The following is a 7050-nucleotide window of genomic DNA, read 5'->3' as shown; positions in this document are numbered from 1 at the left end:
TTCCGGATAGTTCCGGGTTTTATACCTCCCCCTCATAAAAATGGCAGTCTCGTTGAGGCTATATACCACCAATAGTTGTTATTCGGAACTCTCCGGTCTGGGTTTTTCCGATATTTGAGCACGCGCGGTAGGTACAAACAAAGGCTGGCGCGAAAATTTAAACCGATAACTTACATTTGAGAAGTTCGCTATATTTTCCATTGAAACGTCGTAATGCCAACAAAAAGATGCAGTTGGGGAACGTGCAATAGTGACAGCCGTTATTGCCACAAACCGCATATGACTGGTGTACCGTTTTTACCCTTTCAAAAGCCAAATGTGGACATGGAAAGATGTTTACACTGGATTAAACTAAGTGCGCGTCATCACTCGACCTTATCAGCGGAAAAGATTGGGAAACACCATTATATTTGTTCAAAAGTTTGTAATCTTTTATAAAATCCATGTGCATTCATTTTTTATTTGTATAAAATTTATACTGATCGCATTTTACTTGTATGAAAACGGTGTAACACGATAAGACTGCATGAACATGTAATAATATTGACTCCATTTGCTTTGCACTTGCACTTATTTAGCCTATATTACAATGAACAAACCATTTTGTTGGATTCTCAATGCAACGCTTGTTTACATGGCACAAATAACCCTACCGTGTTATTTTGAAGTGCATCAGTCTTTGCAAAATTCTTAATGTGACAGTTATGCATTTTGAATCGTATCTCGTCGTTGATCGGTGGGTATTAAAGCAAAATATTGGGATATGGAGGAAATGAAGATTGCATGCCAGCCAATTTGAATAATCGCGGCAGACACACATTTTTAAGGGGGGTATGTCTAAACGATATTACAGTACTGTACGATTAAATACCAGTTTACTACCAGTACAAATAAGCGGAACCACATTAATGGTATTTTACTAATTTTATTATTTTGGATGTTGAATGCTGTAAACAGTGGTCGGAGTCTTGGTCGCAAGAAATACACACCATATCCCTTTTAAGGGGTCATTTTTTTATTGTAGATTTGAACTTCTCTTTTTTTAATTCTTCGGACAATGTGTAGTCAGCTGCGTACCATGACAACAGGCAACTACGAGCCTGAAAGTTAACCGTTATTCTAACCACACTCGAAACGAATAAAGAACAGATTCCAGTTCATTGGACGCGTAAGTTGATTAATGAAGATATCATAACAGCTGTCAAACGGTCGTAAAAATTATTGTTGCATCATGATGAAAATATTGCATATTCAAGCTTTCGTCAAAGATATTTTATCAAAATCATTATAATAAATTTATCATCGATGATAGTTATTTGAAACAAATGTCTATTATATATTTCTATAACAAGGTATTATTTATAGAGTTGTAATAGATGAATGTTATGGGTAGGTCCGTTTCTCAAAAATTAGGAATTGACTGCGTTTTTAACTTCGAAGACATCGCCCTAAAATGCATTTCAGACGCATTTAGGTAATGTGCAGATTGGGAGGGCCGTTCGCGCTGTAAGCGAGTACATGTGTACATTACATTACAATAACAATCAATGCATTTACTAGTGTTTACCGTTATGAAGAAGATGATTTTTGTAAGTTCCTACTATATACATTTTAGAAAAACACAAGTTTTATCAGTATTGGTCCAGAGGTTTAAGAGGATTTATTGTTGAAGTAAAAATGTTCGCACACGCGCACAACAGTTGACGATAGACGACAAATATTGTTTGTTTTTTTGCAAATTAGCAAGCTGGTACCATCTATATTCCAAACACCCAAACCAAGCTGATAAATCAGGCATTTCAATTCGTCTTTGAAAAAACATTAATACAACCAATGAACTCAGTTTTGAGTGATAAATATTTTTAACAGCTAACTGTGATTGTAAAAGCAACTTTGCACACCCCACCTCTTATCTGCACATGAACATGTACTTTTAATAGCGAGCTCGCTGAGCCGCCGTAGGCGGCTCGACAGCTCGCATTACGTTAACACGTGTATTGGACTGTAGATCTACACAGGTTGTTGTTTTGAAAAGTTTGGTATCTTCGCGCGCAACCGAACCTGATATCCGAAACCGGAACTGGAAATTTTGGAAGTAAATAACCAGCGTCTCCTGATTGATCATAATGATAAAATAGAAAAAAAGATCAAATTTACGGCTTTTAAATATTTTAAAATTCTTCTCTCTATTTATTATTATTGTTACTATATTTCGAATAAAGCATCAGCATTCTTCGTGTAAAACATTTGTCTTCATTCAGGGACTTCCCCGTTCGATGACGTCATCACAAAATGTATCCAAGTAACGAATGACGTCACCGTTTTGTGTGTACATAGCAAGTGTCAACACCGACCGCTACTCGCACTTTTTATTAAAAATGATGACAAAACAAGTAAGTGCTATTATTTATTGGACGATTGCCATTGAGGAACAAACACGCGATTGGTTCGGCATGTACTCAGGTACCAAACTTTTTCAAACAACAATCTGCACAGTCAAATACTCGATTTCATAATCATTTCACATAGTGTTTTTCTTTCACTGTCTAAGCCATGCATTACATTTAAATTTAAAGGTGGTAAATCACATTTGAGTATCATTTCAACATGACCAAACTTTATTATCTGATATTGTAGATATCCAAGGTGCCTGAACCACGTGACTTTTTCGGCTATGTGTGGGACAATCGGATGTAAACAAAACGTCGCTTCAGGTAACCTTTTTGATAATTTCATCATTATTTCAAAACCATTTTCAAAAAAACAAAGACGAGTGCCCGGTCATTGTCAAAAGACACAACTTTGGTAAGTTTGCGCTAAATTAATTAAGTAATTTTTCAAAAAAGTGCAACCGCGTGCTTGAAAACACACGAAGTGAAATGCTATGTTTGGTATATTTTTTATTCGATCAACAAAAACGTAGATTACAATATTGTCGAGGGTTTAAAAAATAGGGCGGACATTGTAATTCTTCATAGAGAAGCTACATGCATTGTATATTTGCGCAAATGCATCTGATTCGGAGTGTGTGTATGAAAATGTAATGATGCTATGTGTGGGACAAATTTTTTAAATGCTATGTGTGGTATACAAACTAAACTAGAGAATCGAAAGATTGACATTAACGTCAATTACAGTTAAAGTCTGTCTGAATAACAAAAGTTGGTCAATAAACATTGTTGTTAGTGTTTTGCGCGCCTTAACTATGATAATCCTACGTTCATGTAACTATAAATTATCATGATTGTCGATAACTTATATTCATATTTTGTTTACTTTTAGAATGCCTTTGTTTGCGAACAGTGTGGCAGAGAGGTCAAAACACGGTCGGGGATCTCCTAACACAAAGCCACCCACGCACGGACAGGAAAAAAGTTCCGTTGGGCAAACTTTTTCTTGTTTGTTTCTATAAAATTTATTGTTACAAAATGTTGAATTTTCAGTGAATTGTTACTGCCGACTAATGCACTTGTTTAATACACAAAATCGTAAGGATTGTTTGTGCAAGATGTCATGTGAATATTATTGCAACAAAACTACAATAAGTGTTAGTTGTGTGTTTTTTAGCAGGAATGTGTAGGCATTTTTGACTGTAACGAATTTAATAAATAAGCATAAAGAGATCATAAGCATTTTTAAACAAATAGACACTAGGATCAATGACATTTTTTTCTGGAAAATCATGTATTTGTATGTAAATCCTATTGAGCTATCTGATATATCACACATGCTATTTTTTAAGTTTAACAGTTTATATCAGTTGTATTTTGTTCTTTTCAGGGAGATTAAAGTATTTTTGGAAGCACCTTCAAGAGACGTACTGATATCTTGATCAATGAAAAGTTGTCATATACAAACATGTATAGTAAATGTTCCAAAGTTTAAATGACTGTTTGATTTATTACCAGATGGTGCAAGTATTGCAGGGAAAGAAAACAATCAAAGTAAACATTACATAAAAATTTGACATTTCAACAAATTGAACAACATTATATGATTTAATGTTAATTACTTGGTGCAGTGGTAACAAGATCTTGCAGCGCCCTTTCATGACCGGGGCGAATGAGTATTTTCATTAAACATCTCAAACTATTGTCAGTTATTCAGCTTTCATTTGAATTTGAGTAAATTAAGTATTGATGCAATTCAATATGTTTGTTGGCATAATGACCCCCACAAGTCAAGACGTTTTGGCGATGATCATTTGTTATGACTTAATTGAAGCATTCATATGTTTGAATAGCAAGATTTGCAAATTCATAAATTGACTGATTACAATTTCTTTGTGAATACTAATGTACTTCTTTATGTATTTGGCGCTTTAATTTCTATTGTTACATGTGCATGCTAGTTATAAAGTAATGGTATTATTAATGACGTGTTTATTTTGATATACTGAAGATATTCATGGAGATTATATTGGAATAGACCACAAACAAGCATTATTGGATTCGAAGATGTTCAAATGGAGATGATATTGGAATAGACCACAAACACGCATCATTGGATTTAAATTATTTGTTATGAAACACCTGTTTTATTAACACACATTATCAGATTTTATATTCATCTAATCAATTTTAGTAATAACATAGATACAAAACCGATAAATATACACACATATCAATACACACACTTTGTTTTGCTTATGCAAAAATACATGTTAAATGGTATGTTTGCGTAGTTAGTTGAAATAGCTTTCCATAAACATCACAGAATGAAGCGGGGTCCCTGTCTCTGTCACCGTGGTTTTGATTTTTAACTTGCCACATATCACCTTCCGTGTGGTTTGATGGTGTTCATGTAGTTCTTACACAGCTTCGAACCTTAAAAGCGTTACAGATCTGTCGACTAATCCTTTTCAAGTCTGAAAAACAAAAGAAGTAAAACCCATTTTAAAGCATGTGCTCTTATTTATTTTCTTTGTCATTCATTAAAAAATGGACCAAATTCAATAATCAGGCAGAAATATCAATCATTATAATTATTTAAAGACAATAAATAAAACAAAGAAATATTATATTTCAACATAACATGTATGCTTTAATAAGAATTAAGTTCAGTTAAACATAAATTGGTTAATCATTACACGATTACTTCAGTATTCAATAATGTAACATTTGGTTAATTTGATATATTTTCAGGACAGACTAAAGTTTATGTTCTAGATTCTTACAAAACTGTGTTCAGATTAAATGCAGAATTCTTGTATACCACACATAGCATTTAAAAAATGTATCCAACACATAGCAGTATAACATTTATATACACACACTCCGAATAAGATGTATTTGCGCAAACATACAATGTAAGTAGCTTCTCTATGAAGAATTACAATGTCCGCCCTATTTTTAAACCCTCGACAATATTATAATCAATGTTTTTGTTGATTGAACAAAAAATATACCACACATAGCATTTCACATCATGTGTTTTCAAACACGCGGTTGCACTTTTTGGAAAAAAATACTTAATTAATTTTGCGCAAACTTAACAAAGTTGTGCCTTTTTACAATGACCGGGCACTCGTCTTTGTTTTGTTTTTTAAATGGTTTTGAAATAATGAAGAAATTATCAAAAAGGTTACCTGAAGCGACGTTTTGTTTACATCCGATTGTCCCACACATAGCCGAAAAAGTCACGTGGTTCAGGCACCGTGATATCTATTCTCTTCTATTGCAAAAAATACAAGAATTTAGCTTACTTGTTATGCCTCACAAAATGGCATGATTCAAACAAATATTGCTACCTTTGACAATATCTCATAGTGAGGGAGATAGTGCTCTTATTGACATCTGGGCTAATCTTTCTGGTAAAGAACATTCTAAATTAATTATTTGATAATTACTACAAATACTAATAGTGCAATGTTTATAGATACTATAAAATGTGATTGATTCAAGCAATCAAAAGATGTGATCAAATGTGATTAACCATATTTAAAACATAAATTCAAATAAGATATAAATAACTTTGAGGTGGGTAACATGACAGTCGCTACCTTTAGTACAGTGGCTGACTTGACATTCTATACCTTGAGTACGGTGGGTGACGTGATAGTCGCTACCTTGAGTACGGTGGGTGACGTGACAGTCGCTAACTAAAATGACTTTTAAACAGTAGTTAGGAATATACAAATTAATTTAATCCTAGTATTTTGGTACTTAAAAAATATATACTTACAAGTGTAAAATTATCAAAGTGTTATATCAATGGTATTAAATAATATGTTTTGGTGGGTGACATAATTATCGCTGACCTACCTTGCATTTATTCCTCAATTATGGTAATTTGAAATTACTTTGACTTTAAATGCTCACAAAGGAAAATAAAACAAAAATGCTGCCTGGCCCTTGTGAAATCTAAGTACAGTATGCAACATGGAGAAATCATTGCTGATGCCAGTGAAAATTATAATTGAGAAGGTAGCAGCAGTTGGCTGTTCTAAATTTTTACATTGTAGGTTCTAGTTGATTGTTTAGTGTTTTAAGGAGGAAATGCCAAGGACATACATAATAGATTATTATATAGCTCCTTGGTATATACCAATCTTTGTTTGCTGCACAATTTGTTTATCACGGTTTTTCAATAAATAGGAACACCAGGGGTGTACAATTGATTTTTTTTTAAATATTTACGCATGCGTTTTTGATATGTTTATTGAGGAGCCATATCCATCACACACGTACATGCGAAGTTTTACATGCATATCTATTATACTTTTTTTTATATATGATGGTTTGTTTGTGCCCATGTATATTATTCAACAGAGCCTACTCTAAATGTCTGTTACTTTGTTTTATTGTCAAATATGCAGAATATAAACGACTGTATAATGTACAGAGGATTTTACAATAAAAGTACCTCATTCTGAAGATGCCTATCTGTTTGTAGAGACCGTCAGTGAAGTGTTTCTTTTTTATCTCACGAAAATTTCAATGATCAAATGAAGAAAGAAAAATTGTGTTGTCTCATTTTTTTAAATATGTACTGAACACAAGTTTTGTATTTTGTATAAAACGTGTTGTGTTGATTTCGATATAATGTTAA

The 7050-nt window shown here is 33.1% G+C and overlaps 2 long non-coding RNA genes across 3 annotated transcripts; one reads left to right on the top strand and one right to left on the bottom strand.

Annotated features, from left to right (window-relative positions):
• Positions 1–200: 200 nt before the first annotated feature.
• On the top strand, positions 201–4374 carry LOC127845360 (uncharacterized). Of its 2 annotated transcripts, none has more exons than XR_008033189.1 (4): positions 201–420; positions 2262–2463; positions 2638–2714; positions 3283–4374. It is a non-coding gene; the product is annotated as an uncharacterized LOC127845360 (long non-coding RNA). The 2 variants fall into 2 exon arrangements; XR_008033190.1 differs by lacking the exon at positions 201–420 and adding an exon at positions 2081–2095.
• On the bottom strand, positions 3808–5890 carry LOC127845361 (uncharacterized). The gene is made up of 2 exons (XR_008033191.1): positions 5588–5890; positions 3808–4867 (listed from the first exon to the last, which is right to left on the bottom strand). It is a non-coding gene; the product is annotated as an uncharacterized LOC127845361 (long non-coding RNA).
• Positions 5891–7050: the final 1160 nt, after the last annotated feature.

This window comes from Dreissena polymorpha, chromosome 9 (genome assembly GCF_020536995.1).
Source record: "Dreissena polymorpha isolate Duluth1 chromosome 9, UMN_Dpol_1.0, whole genome shotgun sequence".
NCBI classification, from domain to species: domain Eukaryota; kingdom Metazoa; phylum Mollusca; class Bivalvia; order Myida; family Dreissenidae; genus Dreissena; species Dreissena polymorpha.
The sequence above is the reverse complement of the archived record's forward strand: the minus strand, read 5'-3'. Positions and strand labels throughout refer to the sequence as shown.